This window comes from Pristiophorus japonicus, chromosome 12 (genome assembly GCF_044704955.1).
Source record: "Pristiophorus japonicus isolate sPriJap1 chromosome 12, sPriJap1.hap1, whole genome shotgun sequence".
Lineage (NCBI taxonomy): Eukaryota > Metazoa > Chordata > Chondrichthyes > Pristiophoridae > Pristiophorus > Pristiophorus japonicus.
Genome location: NC_091988.1, coordinates 39,745,230 through 39,762,497, shown reverse-complemented (window position 1 = coordinate 39,762,497; position 17,268 = coordinate 39,745,230).

Sequence of the window (17,268 nt, the reverse complement as noted above, 5' to 3'; positions counted from 1 at the left end):
GTATGGTGGATGCAATTCTTTTCGTGCTGTTTGACTTGTTGATCAGAGTCCCAGGCAGAGACAGTCCACGGTATTTAGAGACAAACCGACTCTTGTGATCTCAGCTCCTGTGCACCCAAAGCAAAAACCAGCGTATATTGTAAATCCCAGTGAAGAATCGATCTCCTGCACTTTTTTTTTACAGATTATCCATCATCTGTATGCGTGTCACACGTATCGAGATTGAAATGGGAGGCTGGCTTAGAGATCGCACAGGATCCCAGGCATTCACCACAGTGAGTCGCTGATCTTCCCCGGGTTCTATATATCTATCTCATCTATTTGGGCGTGTTCGTTAGGAAAACGCAGCAGACCCACAAAATACCTTTGGAGTGCACACACTCACCTTTTTTTCGGGGGGGGGGGGGTGAGGGGAGGAGGGAGGGGGTTTCTAACCAAGAACCTGCAGAATTCTCAGGATGATCTAACAAGTTTCCATTTAAAAGAAACGTAACTTAGTACAGACAAGACCCAATTGAATTTTAAAGGGATTGCTTCGCACCGAGGAGTTTGATAAGTTAAGGAACTTAATACCAACTTTTTGTTTCAATTATTTCGGTGCTGCAATCAGATCAGCACACTGATCAGATATTTTCACCGCGGATTCTCTCACTCTCCCCCTGCTGTCTCACTCACACAATTCAAAGCCCTTATAAACGGCTGCCTGTGCAGTATTCGGCCTCAGTTTTATCGATATTTAATGCTGAGTTTTTTTTCAGCTAAAGATCCATTGACCACTTGGCACAGTAAATTGTGAGCTGGTTTGCCGCAAGGGAATGGAGGTCCTGCCAATGAGGGGTTTGCGGAGCAAAGGGTTTCTCATGCTGTGTGATAAAAAAGGGAACCGAGGCACTTTTCTGACTGACCCGCCCTAACGCACCGCCCTCTCACTGACTACTAGCTCAGTCTTTTCCACTTGTTAGATTTTTATAGTCTTCTGACTCCCCTCCCCCCTCAGCTTACATTTTGAGTCTGGATTAATAAATTGTCCCTCTATATATCTGTCACCAACCGATCTTACTCTTTCAAATGTCGTTAGACTGAATTGGGTGATCACTCATTCAGCACTCCGCCAAACTGTACGCGAAGCTGTCATTACAGGACAATCTAGATGGTGTCAGGCATATGGGTTTAAAGAGCCACTAACTACCCTGAATAAGAAAGGGCTCGGATTGCTGGACAGTGATTCATCTAAGTCCGAAAGAATTCGGTGTTTTGAACCAATAATCGTAATCAAATTCACTAGACAAAAAAACCTTTCCATACTTAGTCTGTTGTATAATTGGGAAATTCGGCAGTCAGAGATTTAAAGGGGGAAAGTGGTCAGGTGAAATATTTACAGGAAACCTAAACGCTTATTTTGTTTATATATAATGACCTAAATCAACAAAGCAGCAATAAAAAGTGACCAAATAAAACACGAACAGTGTTTGGAAGGGCACCGTGCAGAACCTCCGTTTCCAATTGCCTCCTGCACACAGGGTATATGATGCCACACTTCATCGTTAGTCGCCGTTTGACAAATCTCATTTCAGGCAATGGTGTCAGGCGAGCAAATAGGACAGATGCAGATCATTTCTGCGAGTCTTTAGCCCATGGTGCAGAATGCGTGACGTTTGCTTTCGGATAGAAATGTTTGTATCTGTTTAGGTTGCTCATTAAGAATTCAAAGTGTTCTTTTTTCAAACTCTCAGACGAAATTTCAAGTAGAAATAAAATTGTTTACCAACTCTGATAACGTGGAATTAAAGTTGCTCGAACGTTATTTTCTTTTGCTATAAGAATACTCGTTTAAACTCGTTTTCAGTTAAAAACTTACCATGATGTTATAAATTGACTAGATCACGACCAGCATATGTTAAATATCTCAACTCGCTAAGCAACCAGAAGTCCTGCATGGCTAAGTGATTTTACTACTGCCGAGTTACCTAGATCTGTTTCTCTTGTGGAGATATTTCGCATTGCCATGGTGCCCATGACATATCTAAATTTGCCTTTGCTAATTAAGTTTGAGGAAACTATCTGGAGGGAGGAGTCTCGCCCCTTTGGGACAGGGCAAACTGCTGGCTAATTCAGCCTGTGCTGATCAATGATGGTGGCCAGTTTGGTCATTGCCACAGGTTGCCCAGTGCTGGCTGCCTTGTACCAAACAAGTGTCTTTGACGGTGCTCGCAGGACGTCATGACGTCTCCGGGGTGGGACGTTATTTCACTTGACTTTAACATTATACTTTTGTGACAAGTGCTGAAGAATGTTAGACCTCTTTAATGTAAACCGGATGTATCACGAATTAACTTCTGGTCAAGCTAACCATTTACTAACCATGTGCAGTACTAATACTACGTTGTAATGTACTTTCCAATATTTTATGCTATAATTTAAAGAATAATAGCATATTTGAGTAGCTAGTACAGCTTAACAAGCTCGTTCTGTGCAGAATTTGGTACAAGTATCCAATTTAACTCACTTAGATAGAGTATAGAATTAGTGGATGAAGTTAGTAGACTTGGCTTTTATAGGCTGGAATAGAGCAATGTTGCATAATACAATGTAGGGTTAATGCAGAATAAATAAAATATAGCCTCTTTAAAAATATATATATAGTAGAAACAAAACAGTGTAGTGTCACTTTATGGGTACAGTTATACTACACAGCTGGTTTGAGACAAGTATCTGTCGAGCAAAGTATCTAAACTCTTGCCTTCGTGGGCTTCACAGGTGCCCACAGTGTAGACTGTTGGGGCCACATATAAATGTTGCCATTGATTTGCATATATCTTAAATTGCTAATACCAACAGATCTTGGTCTACTGAATTAGGATTTATTCACCAATCAAGCAGCAGAATGAAAAACAGCCATTTCCAAATCTACAAAACTACAAAATTCAAACAGAGCAATCCAGAAAATCAATATAAGCGTAAGTAGGAATGAGTTAGCACAGATTTAGGAGTCCAGTTAACAGTGCTCAGGGGCTGCATCTGGCCCCAGGGTTGCGGGTTGGACATCCCTAGTGCAGAATGTGAAGCACCTTGGAAATAACATCATTATACTGCAGGCTGCGAATCATAACTTGTCTGTCAGGAGATACCTCTCCATATTCATGTAAAGATATTAGCTCCCTGAGTAACTCTTTTTTAATGTTAGGAGGTTTTGGTTTCTCATGACGTTAAGATTCAATACTGAATTTATAAAGTATCAAGACTACCTCTGCACTTTTCAAACTTGTCTTCACACCGCACGGAAGTTATACTCTACCCTGTGCTGACTCCGAATGGTGTGAGACAGATTTTCGTGTATTCTGGACTCAGATTGAGACCTGACTCCAGGTTATGCTGCCAAATTCGCATCACGTGTATGTACCCCAAACCACTTTGCACCAACTGCAATCTGGTACTTCAGTCAAAGGCAAATATAGTACAGGAGAGGCAGATCAGCACAATTTCGGATTAGTAATAAGTTTGTCTTTTACATTATGTGGATATCTAGCTAGAAATGTAAAGTTATTTTAATATAGTATATAGAATTAGAAAAGCATATGATTAGCATAGTGGAAGCAGTGCAGCGTTGGCATCGTGTGGAAGTGTACAGTACAGTGGAGGCAGTGTGAGATTAACAGCAGAAACCGCCGCAGTTCAGTATATGATTAGTGTACAGTGCCCTCCTAAGGATTTATTTGTAAAACCACATCAATGGGAGCCACGTTAGGGGAATTGTTTTAAGTGTTTATAGAAAGATCGCGTATTAGTTGTCTCCAAATATTACCATAATTCCATGTATACCAATAACAAGTCAGATTAAAGGTCGAATATGTTAATTCAGGACAGAATAAGATGTATATCGATAGGTGGGATATAAACACCAATCGGTAGAGTAAATGTACCGAAATTAATCATTATAAAGGACTCAGATGAAGCAGCATTTTAACTAATTTGATGGTACTCTTTGGGTTTCTATATAGTAGTGGATGACACAAGAATGGGTTAGTGGTTTGATTATTTAAACTACAGGAGGAAAACTAAATGTAATATGAGCTGTTATAAAGTGGCTTCAAAAGTAATTGACTCTTGACTTAATGGAGTACAGATGGTAATCGTAGTTCTTATCCAACTATTGATTTTCATCAGCTCCAGTCGTGGCACAGTAACGCGTGTCTATCCAACATAGCAGAAGCAGGACTCCTGGATACATTTTCTACCCAAGCTCATTTCAATTCAGCACCTACATCTTCTTTAAGAGTCTTAGAAGCAAAACTTCATCAACCCTTTTGAAAAGCTGAGTAATTTGTATCCAGTGGACAGCCCTGATCTACTAGCTCAGCCATTTCCTCGAAGATGTGGTGTGATAACGCTCATGTCAAGCGCCTGGGGACGTTTTACTAGGTTTAAAAGCGCTATATAAATACAAGAATTGAAGAATTGTGGCAGATTTGTAACCTCTTGCTCTCAGATCTACACTGTTAATCTGCTATGCTTCTTTATCCTTTAAATGAGCATTGCTATGATTCCATTAAATGATGGCTTTCGATGTTTAAATAACAGGTCTCTCGTTCGCTGACTACACGTCATTCCTTTTAATCTGAATATCAAAAATAGGTATGGTTCAGTCCTCAGTACAGCCCCCGCATTTAATACCTCGCCATTTCCTCACTCATCTTCACGAGGATTCTAGAATATATCTAGTTGGCTCCAGGCCCCTATATCCCTTCCACGCTGGAGTCTCTTCATTACACATGGTTTACTCACGAAGAATTAGAATTACATAGAATTACAACACAGACAGAAACTCTTTAGCCCAAACAGTTCGTGTTGATGTTCTCCACCTGAACAATAGTTCTAATCCCACATGACTACCCTTCCCATATCCCTTGGTACAATTACACCATTAGAGTTTTGTTTTTACCACCTGGTAAGACCACGGCACGGCTCTGGACAATGTGGACCATTTTCCATACCTCGGGAGCATCTTATCAATAAGAGCAGACATTGACAACGAGATTCAACACTGCCTCCAGTGCGCCAGTGCAGCCTTCGGCCGCCTGAGGAAAAGAGTGTTCGAAGACCAGGCCCTCACATCTGCCACCAAGCTCATGGTCCACAGGGCTGTAGTAATACCCGCCCTCCTGTAAAGCTCAGAGACATGGGCCATGTACAGTAGACTCCCCAAGTCGCTGGAGAAATACCACCAACGATGTCTCCACAAGATCCTACAAATCCCCTGGGAGGACAGACGCACCGACATTAGCGTCCTCGACCAGGCCAACATCCCCAGCATTGACGCACTGATGACGCCCAGTCAGCTCCGCTGGGCAGGCCACATTGTTTACATGCCAGACACGAGACTCCCAAAGCAAACGCTCCACTCGGAACTCCTTCATGCCAAAGGTGGGCAGAGGAAACATTACAAGGACGCCCTCAAAGCCTCCCTGATAAAGTGCAACATCCCCACTGACACCTGGGAGTCCCTGGCCACAGACTGCCCTAAGTGGAGAAAGCGCATCCGAGGGGGACGGAGCACCTTGAGTCTCATCGCCGAGAGCATGCAGAAATCAAGCGCAGACAGCGGAAAGAGCGTGCGGCAAACCAGTCCCACCCTCCCTTACCTTCAACGACTATCTGTCCCACCTGTGACAGGGACTGTGGTTCTCGTATTGGACTGGTCAGCCACCTAAGGATTCATTTTTTGAGTGGAAGCAAGTCTTCATCGATTCCGAGGGACTGCCTATGATGATGATGATGATGATTGAGCACAGTCTGGAAAACAGGGCAAAGAGCAAAGTGAGGTAGGAAGACCTCACACAGGTAATAGCTACCTAAATGTTTTCTCCATTTAAATTAACGGAAGGAAAACCAGGCAGGTTTGCTAAGAGATGTATGATCCTCCCTACCCAATTTTCCTCTCTGTGCCCCGCCTAGGCAATGTTTATCATCCAGGCAATTAAGCCAAACGTCTATCTAGTAGAAACTGGGACATGTAAACAAGCTGTTTGGCCCAACCTGTCTGAGTTGATGTTTATCCTCCACATTGCTGACAGTAGGCCTAAACCATGGATCCGCCCCATTCCTATCTTCTTCTTAGGCAGTCTCCCGAAGTTTCCACACTAAACTGAGTTCTCAGGTGACTGATGAGACCAATGCGGGATCTACAGTCTCTGTCACAGGTGGAGCAGATGGTGGTTGGAGGGACGGGTGGATGGGGTGCTTGATATGTCGTACGCTCCTTCTGCTTTTTGTGCTTGGCTTCCGCGTGCTCCCGGCGAAGAGACTCGAAGTGTTCGCTGCCTTCTTGGATGCTCCTCCTCCACTTTGAGCAGTCTTGGGCCAGGAATGCCCAAAAGTTGGCGGGGATGTTGTATTTTTTCAAGGAGGCTTTGAGGGTGTACTTGAAACATTTTCTCTGCCCTCCTGGGGCTCGCCTGCCGTGATGTAGCTCAGAGTAGAGCGCTTGTTTCAAGAGTCTAGCATCGTGCATGTGGACAATGTAGCCCACCGGAGTTGGTCGAGCGTGGTCAATGCCTCGAAGCTGGGGATGCTAGCCTGAGAGAGAACGTTGACATTGGTGTGCTTAACCTGCCAACGAATTTGCAGGATTTTGCAGAGGCAGCAGCGTTGGTGGTACTTCTCCAGTGCTTTGAGGTGCCTACTGTACATAGTCGATGTCTCTGAAGCATATAGGAGGGCAGGTATCACTACTGCTCTGTAGACCATGAGCTTGGTGCTGGGTTTGAGGTCCTGGTCTTTGAACACTCTTTTCCTCAAACAGCCAAAGGCTGCACTGGCACACTGAAGGCGGTGTTGGACTTCGTCATCGATGTCTGCCCTTGCTGATATTAGGCTCCGAAGGTATGGGAAGTGGTCCACATTGTCCAAGGTCTCATCGTGGATCTTGATAACCGGGGAGCAGTACTGAGTGGCAGAGGCAGGTTGGTAGAGGACCTTTGTCTTACTGATGTTTAATGAAAGGCTCAGACACTCATACGCTTCAGTGAAGGTGTCAGCGATGGTTTGAAGTTTGGACTCCGAGTGTCCACAAACGCAAGCATCATCTGCATATTGTAATTCAATGACAGAGGTTGGAGCAACCTTGGATTTGGACTGGTGGCGTCGGAGGTTGACCAATTTCCCGCTTGTCCTGTAGATTAACTCCACTCCAGCGGAGAGCTTGTTAAGGGTGAGATAAAGCATTGCAGCGAGGAAGATTGAGAAGAGCATTGGTGCAATGCCACAGCCTTGCCTGACAGCGGTCTGCACTTGTATTGGGTCTGTGGTGGATCTGGTGTTGAGAATCACAGCTTGCATGTCATTGTGAAGCAGGTGGAGGATGGTGAAAGGTTTTTGGGGACAGCCAAATTTGAGGAGGACAATTCATAATCCCTCGTGGTTGACAGAATCAAAGGTCTTTGTGAGATCAAAGAAAGCCATGTACAGAGGTTGTTACTGCTCCCTACATTTTTCTTGGATTTGTCACGCAGTGAAGATCATGTCCGTTGTGCCCCTTAGTGGGCGGAATCCACATTGCGACTCTGGGAGGAGCTCTTCAGTCATTGGGAGGAGACGATTGAGGAGAATTCTTGCAATGATTTTCCCTGTAATTACTGCAATCTGACTTGTCCCTTTTCTATATTCCTTTATAGAATCCCATAGAAAGCTACACATCATAGATTTTGAGCCAGATTGACCATGCATTCTCCTACTTTCTTTTTGTACTCACCGAAAGATTGTTCCCAAAATTCCTTTCAGTTTGCTGTGACTTGTAGTCATAAAATATAATCGTGACTAGGAAATTGGATGGATGCTGTGGACCAGATTAGACAATCGAAAATGCTAGATGTCTTAGGCAAAAAGTACAAAGAATTTGAAGTAAAACTGTTGAATGTAAACAATTGCACTATATTTCCCAAAGAATAAACGTAATTGTATTGTGTTGAATTTTTATGTTAACATACTTTGCTGTTCTGTATGCATCCTTCGTTATTCATGTTTTTTTTCAAAGCAAGAAGGTAAAAATAGGTAACTATAGAGAAAGCAAATCAAATTCTTGGAAGTATTGCTAAGTCATTAACATATAAAGCTAAGCAGACAATTATTTAGGTTAATCAGGATCCTGCTCCTGAATGTGCTTTGCAATATATGATTTTCCATGTTGCTTGTGTTAGTGATGCAAAAAAATAAGAAGGAAGACGATTGAACACTTCCTAGATGTTGTCCTCATAATTGGAACTAATGTGAATCTCTAAAACAGCAATGGGAAGCTGCAATTTCAGCATTAGTAACATTGTGGGTTCAACCTCGCAGGAAAAAGCTGACTTCAACAGAACTGCTGGAGAAGTGTTTATGCATGAAATGCTGGTTCACCAGCAGTTTATCTTGGATTGGTGGGTCACACAGCAACCACTAAGGCCCACAGACTGCAAGCAGTGGAAGAGGTGATATACTTGTAAAAGCTGGATCACTGTCCAAGAGGACAGTTAAGATAGTCCATAAAAAATTCACTGACATCAAGGTCACCAATGTAACTGAATTAAATTTAAATTTATCTCATACTATTTTACATCATACAGAGGCGTTCTTTTTATTGGAGTTTAGGAAAGCCACGTTTGTTGTAACCACAACTGACAAATGTAGTACATCATGAGGAAGATAAAAGCTGATGTTATGGCAAATGGTAAAATTGAACAAGGGAGCTAACTGTAAATGCCATTATGGCTTCTGCAGAATTATAATTTAGAAAATTGCACCATGTGAGAAGTTGGAGTCAATTATGTAACATAAATGGAACTAAACATATGCCAACTGCATCTCTCGCAGGTCGGGGCTATAAATAGAGCTGGAGTGGCCCTGGACAGCACGGCATCTCCCGACCTGCGAGAGAACACCATCGGCAGGTCGGGGCTATAAATAGAGCTGGAGATAGCCTCTTCAGGGAGCAGTGCGAGCCATTCCAGGAGGGCAACGGATTCGAGGAGGGCGACTGGATTGACGTCACCAAAATCCAGGTCGCCGATTGGAGCGTGGGCAGGACCATCGGCGGGGTTGTGACCCAGGTGCAGGAGGAGCGGTGGGGTCGGGACGGAGGAGCGGCGAAAGGTCGGGACGGAGGAGCGGTGTGAGGTCGGGACGGAGGAGCGGTGTGATCGGGGCCCAGGAGCGATGTGATCAGGGCCCAGGAAAGGCGAGAGTTCAGGGCCCAGGAGAGGCAAGAGTTTGGTGCCCAGGAGAAGCAAGAGTTCAGAGTCCAGGAGAGGCAAGAGTTTGGGGCCCAGGAAAGGCGAGAGTTCAGGGCCCAGGAGAGGCAAGAGTTCGGGGCCCAGGAGAAGCGAGAGTTCGGGGCTCAGGAGAGGCAAGGTTGGAGTCAAGAAGCGGCGGGGTTGTGACCCAGGAGCAGCGGTGTCGGAGTTAAGGAGCCCAGCAGCCAGGCAGAGGCCCAGGAGCGGCGCAATGTACAACAGCGCAGTCGGGGCCCAGGGAAGGTGCAGCATGGGCCAGCCCACACTGCGATATGTGTGCGCACTAGGTCCGTGCAGCAGAGCTTGGTCCCCAGTCGTCTTGGTTAACCCTTGCCACTGAACCAAGACCTAGCTCTGTCAAGCCCATGCAGTGACTGGTGTGCAATGGCCACTCCACGTTAAAAGAATTCACACACAGACATCTTCCACCCTTCAAAATTTAGTTCGGGACCTGAAATGTCAGGTTCCTCATTGAAACACCTGTGAACTCAACCCTTTTTGGTGTGGAAGTGGGTCATCCTCGACACGAGAGATTGCCTAATACTATACTAATAGGGAAGCTTTTCTGCTTCACACATATCAGAAAATTGCATACCTCCAGCCTGTGATTTTCTACACATTAATTTTAATGGACAGTAAATCATAGGCCAAGGATGGCTAATTTTTCGATATGCACTCTTGGAATGTGTCGGGAGTGCTGCAGTGAAATATTTCCCCTCTTACATATACAAGTAATCTCGCCATCAAACTGCTTGTTGCAGCCCGAGGTGTCAAATAATACACTCTGGCATTGATGGAGCCCGTTACGGGAAGAGATCCCTACATCCCTGGGAAAGAGCTCATTTTTGAATTTGTTAGGTCAAGACAACTTTTTGGAGTTGGTCACCCCTAAAGGTGGGAGTTTTCCCACCACAAAAAGATATCTGTTTCTATAGCAATGATGTACAATATGGAACTGGAGGTGGAACATCATGGGTGAAGGTGTGGTGAATCAGGTTACGGGGCCCAGAAGAGCCGAGGGCCCAGGGGAAGCACGGGCCAGCCCACTCTGCGATATGTGTACGCACTAGGTCTGTGCAGCAGAGCAGGTCTCCAGTCGTCCTGGTTCAATCCTTACCACTGGATAAAGGACTAGCTCTGTCGAGCCCGTGTGGTGACTGATGTGCAATGGTCATCACATGTTAAAAAAATCCACGCACAGGCATCTTCCACCCCCTCAACTGGAGTTCAGGACTGGAACATCGGGTCCTTCATTGATACATCTGTGAACTCTTGTGGAAGCAAGTCATCCTCGTTCGAGGGACCACCTATGATGATGATGATGGAGGATGTACATAGCCTTCCAATGCATCCAACTTCTCTTCGAGATTAATCGTATTGCTATGACATGCTGTCTCCCTTAGCACACCCATACTAATACCCATACTAATAGGCCACAGCTGGAGTACTGCGTACAGTTCTGGTTACCACATTACAGGAAAGATGTGATTACACTAAAGAGGGTACAGAGGAGATTTACGAGGATGTTGCCAGGACTGGAGAATTTTAGCTATGAGGAAAGTTTGGATAGGCTGGCATTGTTTTCTTTGGAACAGAGGAGGCTGAGGGGAGATCTTACTGAGGTGTATAAAATTATGAGGGCCCTAGTAGAGTGGATAGGAAGGGCCTATTTCCATTAGCAGAGTGGTCAACAACCAGGGGGCATAGATTTAAAGTAATTGGCAGAAGTATTGCAAGGAAGTTGAGGAGAGCTTTTTTTACCCAGAGGGTGGTGGGGGTTTGGAACTCACTGCCTGCAAAGGTGGTAGAGGCAGAAACCTCATCAAATTTTTTAAGTATTTGGATATGCACTTAAAGTGTCATAACCTACAAGGCTACAGACCAAGAACTGGTAAGTGGGATTAGGCTGGATAGCTCTTTTGCTGTAAATTTCTATGAGTCTATACTGCTAAATGTTCCCCATTTATGATGCACTGACTGTTGATTTTGTTGGAGACAGTTTGACATATTTTGACTCTTAAACACAGAAAGATGACTGGTATCTTGTAAGCACGTAGGAGATACATCAATGCATTCCACAGTAAATATTGCTTTAAATATTATCAAACATTCAGAAGCTGCCAAATGCAGCAAGGCAATATGGCCTAGAAATTGGGTACCGTGACATTTGGGGGTGGTAACACTAGCAAGGCGCGAGACTTTGCACCAGGCGCAGAAATCTCGCCCCTCGCGATAACTTCGGGTTACCACCCCAGAAAGGAAGTGGAGTGTTAAACCAAGCGCTCCATTTCCTTCCTGGGGCGGGAGTGGGGTGCACGGTTCAGCAGCGCTATGCCATGGACCGTGTAGCATTGCCACATATGAGGGGCTCCTCCCTGAATTAAAGGTCTCTGAAGTAAGTACAGTAATGTAAAGACAAACAACATGGAAAGTCATTATTACCCTTAACTTTTAACAATGTCAGTTTTTGCAGCTCAGCTGAATAATATGGGAATTATCTCCTGGTGCTGCACACTGGTTTTTGCATTGCCCTCATTAGCATCCTGATCATGTTGGATATCACAGCAAACTGGTGTCATCAACCAAATAGAAAATATTAGGTAGAATTTCCAGCACCTATCCACCCAGCTTATCATGTCTGTAATCTTGAATGTTAGCCTTTTATAAGATGTAACAGCTACAGCAGATTAATGTAAAAGATGCTCATATTCATGACGCAAACTATCTGCACAATGAGTGATATCCTTTCTATTGTTGTAGGGATATTGCTTGGTCTGTTGGAGATTGAATGGGTATGTGTTTGCAATCATTGGTGTTTTGCACCCTTGGAAAACTATCAATATCAAAGAAGTCTTGCTCCTTGCATCTCTCCCGTAGCACATCGCAAGATGCGAGCCTTATCAGAGTCTTGGTGACATTCTGCAGGCATTAATGCAACAAGGATTGGCTAATCAATATGGAATTCCCTATTGCAGCTTGGAAGGAGCCAGAAGTTTAACAAATTAGTTACCAAACTTTACCAAATTTCCCTGGATTCTGGGGAGGTCCCAGCAGATTGGAAAACCACAAATATAATGCCCCTATTTAAAAAAGGAGGCCGACAAAAAGCAGGAAACTATAGACCAGTTAGCCTAATATCTGTGGTTGGGAAAATGTTGGAGTCCATTATTAAAGAAGCAGTAGCAGGACATTTGAAAAAGCATAATTCAGTCAGGCAGAGTCAACATGGATTTATGAAGGGGAAGTCGCGTTTGACAAATTTGCAGGAATTCTTTGAGGATGTAACAAACAGGGTGGATAAAGGGGAACCAATGGATATAGTGTATTTGTAGAAGGCATTTGACAAGGTGCCACATAAAAGCTTACTGTACAGGATAAAAGTTCACGGGGTTGGGGGGTAAGCAATTAGCATGGATAGAGGATTGACCAACGAACAGAAAATAGAGAGTCGGGATAAATGGTTCATTCTCAGGTTGGCAATCAGTAACTAGTGGGGTGCCGCAGGGATCAGTGCTGGGACCCCAACTATTTACAATCTATATTAACGATTTGGAAGAAGGGACCGAGTGTAATGTAGCCAAGTTTGTTGACGATACAAAGATGGGAGGAAAAGCAATGTGTGAGGAGGACACAGAAAATTTGCAAAAGGACATAGACAGGCTAAGTGAGTGGGCAAAAATTTGGCAGATGGAGTATAAGGTTGGAAAGTGTGAGGTTATGCAATTGGGCAGAAAAAAAATCAAAAAGCAAGTTATTATTTAAATGGAGAAAGATTGCAAAGTGCTGTAATTCAGCATGACCTGGGGGAAACTCAAAAGGTTAGTATGCAGGTACAGCAAGTGATCAGGAAGGCCAATGGAATCTTAGCCTTTATTGCAAAGGGGATGGAGTATAAAAGCAGGGAAGTCTTGCTACAGTTATACAAGGTATTGGTGAGGCCACATCTGGAATACTGCGCGCAGTTTTGGTTTCCATATTTACAAAAGGATATACTTGCTTTGGAGGCAGTTCAGAGAAGGTTCACTAGGTTGAATTCAGAGATGAGGGGGTTGACCTATGAGGAAAGGTTGAGTAGGTTTGGCCTCTACTCATTGGAATTCAGAAGATTGAGAGGTGATCTTATCGAAACGTTTAAGATTATGAGGGGGCTAGACAAAGTGGATGCAGAGAAAATGTTTCCACTAATGGGGGAGACTAGAACTAGGGGGCATAATCTTAGAATAAGGGGCCGCCCATTTAAAACTGAGATGAGGAGAAATTTATTTTCTCAGGGTTGTAAATCTGTGGAATTTGCTGCCTCAGAGAGCTGTGAAAGCTGGGACATTGAATAAATTTAAGACAGAGATAGACAATTTCTTAACCGATAAGGGAATAAGGTGTTAAGGGGAGTGGGCAGGGAAGTGGACCTGAGTCTATGATCGGATCAGCCATGATCGGATTAAATGGCAGAGCAAGCTCGAGGGGCCGTATGGCCTACTCCTGCTCCTATTTCTTATGTTTGTTTCTCACCTTAAGAGCCACAAGCAGAGTTACGCTCATTATGGACTGACCATGCAGGTTGGGACCCTAAAGGCAACTCAGTTCAGTGACAATCTTTCTGGGTGACCATAGGCATTGTATGCGTGGTCTTCAGTCTTATCCAGATCGTTGATCCTGATGTACTCCCTTGGGAATCAAACGCTATGAGGGTTCTATGCATTCTGCACGCCTTTTTAGCATTCTGCCTTCAGCACCTATACAGTAGGAATGGTAGCATAGTGATTATTTTACTGGACTAGTAATCCAGAGGCCTGGACTAATGATCTGGAGACATGAGTTCAAATCCCACCATGGCAGCTGGGGAATTTAAATTCAGTTAATTAAATCAAATCTGGAATAAAAAGCTAGTATCTGTAATGGTGACCATGAAACTACTGGATTGTCGTAAAAACCTATCTGGTTCACTAATGCCCTTTAGGGAAGGAAATCTGCTGTCCTTAACTGGTCTGGCCTATGTGTGACTCCAGACATACAGCAATGCAGTTGACTCTTAACTGCCCTCTGAAAAGGCCTGCCAAGCTGTAACAAACTACTACGAAGAAATATCACCATACGCAGCGGTTCAAGATGGCAGCTCACCACCACCTTCTTAAGGGCAAGTAAGGATGGGCAATAAATGCTGGCCTTGCCAGCCATGCCCACATCCAGTGATCACATAAAAATAAATAAATAGAAACAATATCAATTGTACTTACGATGAAAACTGCCCAACATTTGCTGCACTCTCGTTATTCTAAATCATGTTCAAAACAGGAGCAAACACCAAGTGGAATATTTGAGTAAAAATCAGTGGCGGACAGCTGGATTAAATAGACAGACCATGGAGTAAACAATGTTGCACACAGACCTTAATTGGCCTGTAATGGCCTTAGCAAACTTACTATGTAAAACAATACAACATTTGCATTACTTTGGAGCTCTTCAATTTCCAGTGGTAGCACCATTTGATATTGCTTGCTCTAGCTTTCCTTTTCTCCATGGATTAATCATCAGTAGAAGTGTATCCTAGTTGAAAAATCCATCAGTTTAACCCTTGATGGGTGTTGAGGCTCCAGAAAGGATGCAGGGAAGGCAACAAGAATCATACCTAAACTTAGATCTCTTTAGGATAAGTTTAGAGAAGTGCAGTTATTCACTTTGGCGAGGTATAGGCTTAGAGGGCGATATAATTGAAGTTTTTTAAATGATGAAAGGATTGGATATGGTATATTTAGATAAGATATGCAAAATGGATAATGACAGCAGGACAAGAAGGCGTGCCTATAATATACCTGGGCAAAGAGTCAAGTTAGGTGGCAGGAAATATATCTTGGGGAGGTTTTGTTCACTGTACAGGTTATCAGTGGATGTGTTAATTATGGATATATTATAGTCCTTTAAGAAGGGGCTCAGCTAGTTCCTGAAGGGAGAAGACATTGGGACATGTTAGGAAGGGGAAAGCAGGTTAGCTAACTTTGTTTAGTGATATGCCATGGTTAACCAAAAAATGCTAAAGCTTGCTTGGTTGCCTTTTTGAATTGAGCAGGAATTTTCCAAAATGTTCCTGAAATTGGCCCGTGACTTTTCCACCAGGAGTTCACACTAGAGGGGGTCAGCACAAGGGCACATCATTTTGTGAATAGGGTGAACATTGATGGGCCTTTTCACACCCTTTTCTGTATGTTTGTAAATTATACACTTGTGTTGTGAAACCTATATAATAACATGATTCACAACTATGTGAAGGTGCAGATATAGCTTTAAAACATTCAGGTATAGAATTTAAATGATAGACTTATCCAGTAGTTGATAAAGTAACAAGCTCAATTTTGAACCTCATTTTTTTTCACTAAAAAGAGATATATGATACATATAGGAGAATAACGCAGAATAAAACTATGAAAAATATAAAGGGGCCGATTTTCAACCCCCCAGTAGTTGGGGAATGGGTGGGTGGGGGGGATAGCGTGATGAAAATGGTGGCGCAGCACTTCCTACCCTGCTCCCACCAACGTCTGTTTTAGTGGGGAGCTTGAAATGGGCGGCAGAGGCATTAAGCCTATGCAAATCAGTGCCCTATGACATCAATAAAGCTCAGATGCAATCTTAAATTATGGCACACACTTTGCCCCTGGATACTTGGCGCAGAGTGGCCTAACCAATGGTCCTTAAAGGCTGCAGGACACTCCAAAAAAGTTTTTAAAAGCGTTCAAAATTATTTTTGTGGGGCTCAGAGAAACATTAATGCCCGTCAATGCCCGATCTTCTGCGGCCCTCTGTTTGGATCAATTGCCCCATCCCCTCCCTTTTGTTTACCTGGATCAACTGGAGCCACCAGATTTCCCATCCCCTCCAATCAGCAAGCTTCTCCAAAAGCACAAGCAGCTTTGTGATTGGTCCATTGAGGCTCGACCAATAAATTGGCTCAGGCTCACTGCCTGGCAGATGGAAGCAGTCACTTCCAAATCTATCTGCACTTCTGCTGTTACTTTTTGTCAGTTTTGAAAAAAGTAAATTTTGAAATGGGTCATGGTTTTCCTAAGTGGACTTCTTCCATTCATAAGTTATAAAAAGGAGGAGAGTGAGTATGATATGGAAGACACTCCAAGTGAAAAGTCACAGAAAATGTTTTTTTCCTACACATTGATACCCACTCACCAAGGTTCCCAGGCCAGTAGTCTTACATAGACCTCTTAGAAGGCTCTGCTTCACACCACACTCCTCATCTCCTGAGGCAATTGGGAAATATGCCAGCTACTGGATGTAGGTCTGCAGCTCACTGCCACCAGGACAACAGCACTGTCTGTATCAGTCAAGATCATTAATGCCTTGAATTTCTTTGTCATTGGGTTCTTCCAGACAACAGCAATGATTTTTTTGTCACATTAATCAAACAGCAACTCACCCATTGCATAAACAAGTCTCTAATGCTCTCTTCAGTGGTGCTGCACAATTCATTCTCTTCCCAATGGAACCATATATATAGGGAGAGCTATTCAGCTATCAAGTGTCACCCCCTTGTGCCAACTAACTTATTTGTTCCAGCTCCTAGTCTACTACTTCTATAAGGTGTTCCTGAATTACATGAGGTTGAGTAGTGGATAGCTGGGTAGATCCCCTTTGAGCTTTACAGGCCTGAGTTGACTCATCTCAGAGACCAGCTTCAGGCAGCCTTTCTTTGGGCCTATGTTTGAAGCTCGCTCATGCACAGGCATTGGAAAGGGCCTTGAGGATGCAGGTTCATTTTCACTCTCTGGAGAGGTGGTGATATCAGTGATCACTCCTTGTAGTCCACTGGTGCTGGGCACAGACTCTGAGATGCTACTGGTCAGTGTCATCACAGACCGAATAAATCTTGTGAAATTGTGCTGTTCAAACCATCTATTGCAGCACTGTCAGCTGCTACTCCAGAAGTACCAGTGTCCTTAGAAGTTCTGCCTGGAGTCTTAATTGCGCAGAAATTTCTCAGACTGTCACTTTCTTCAGG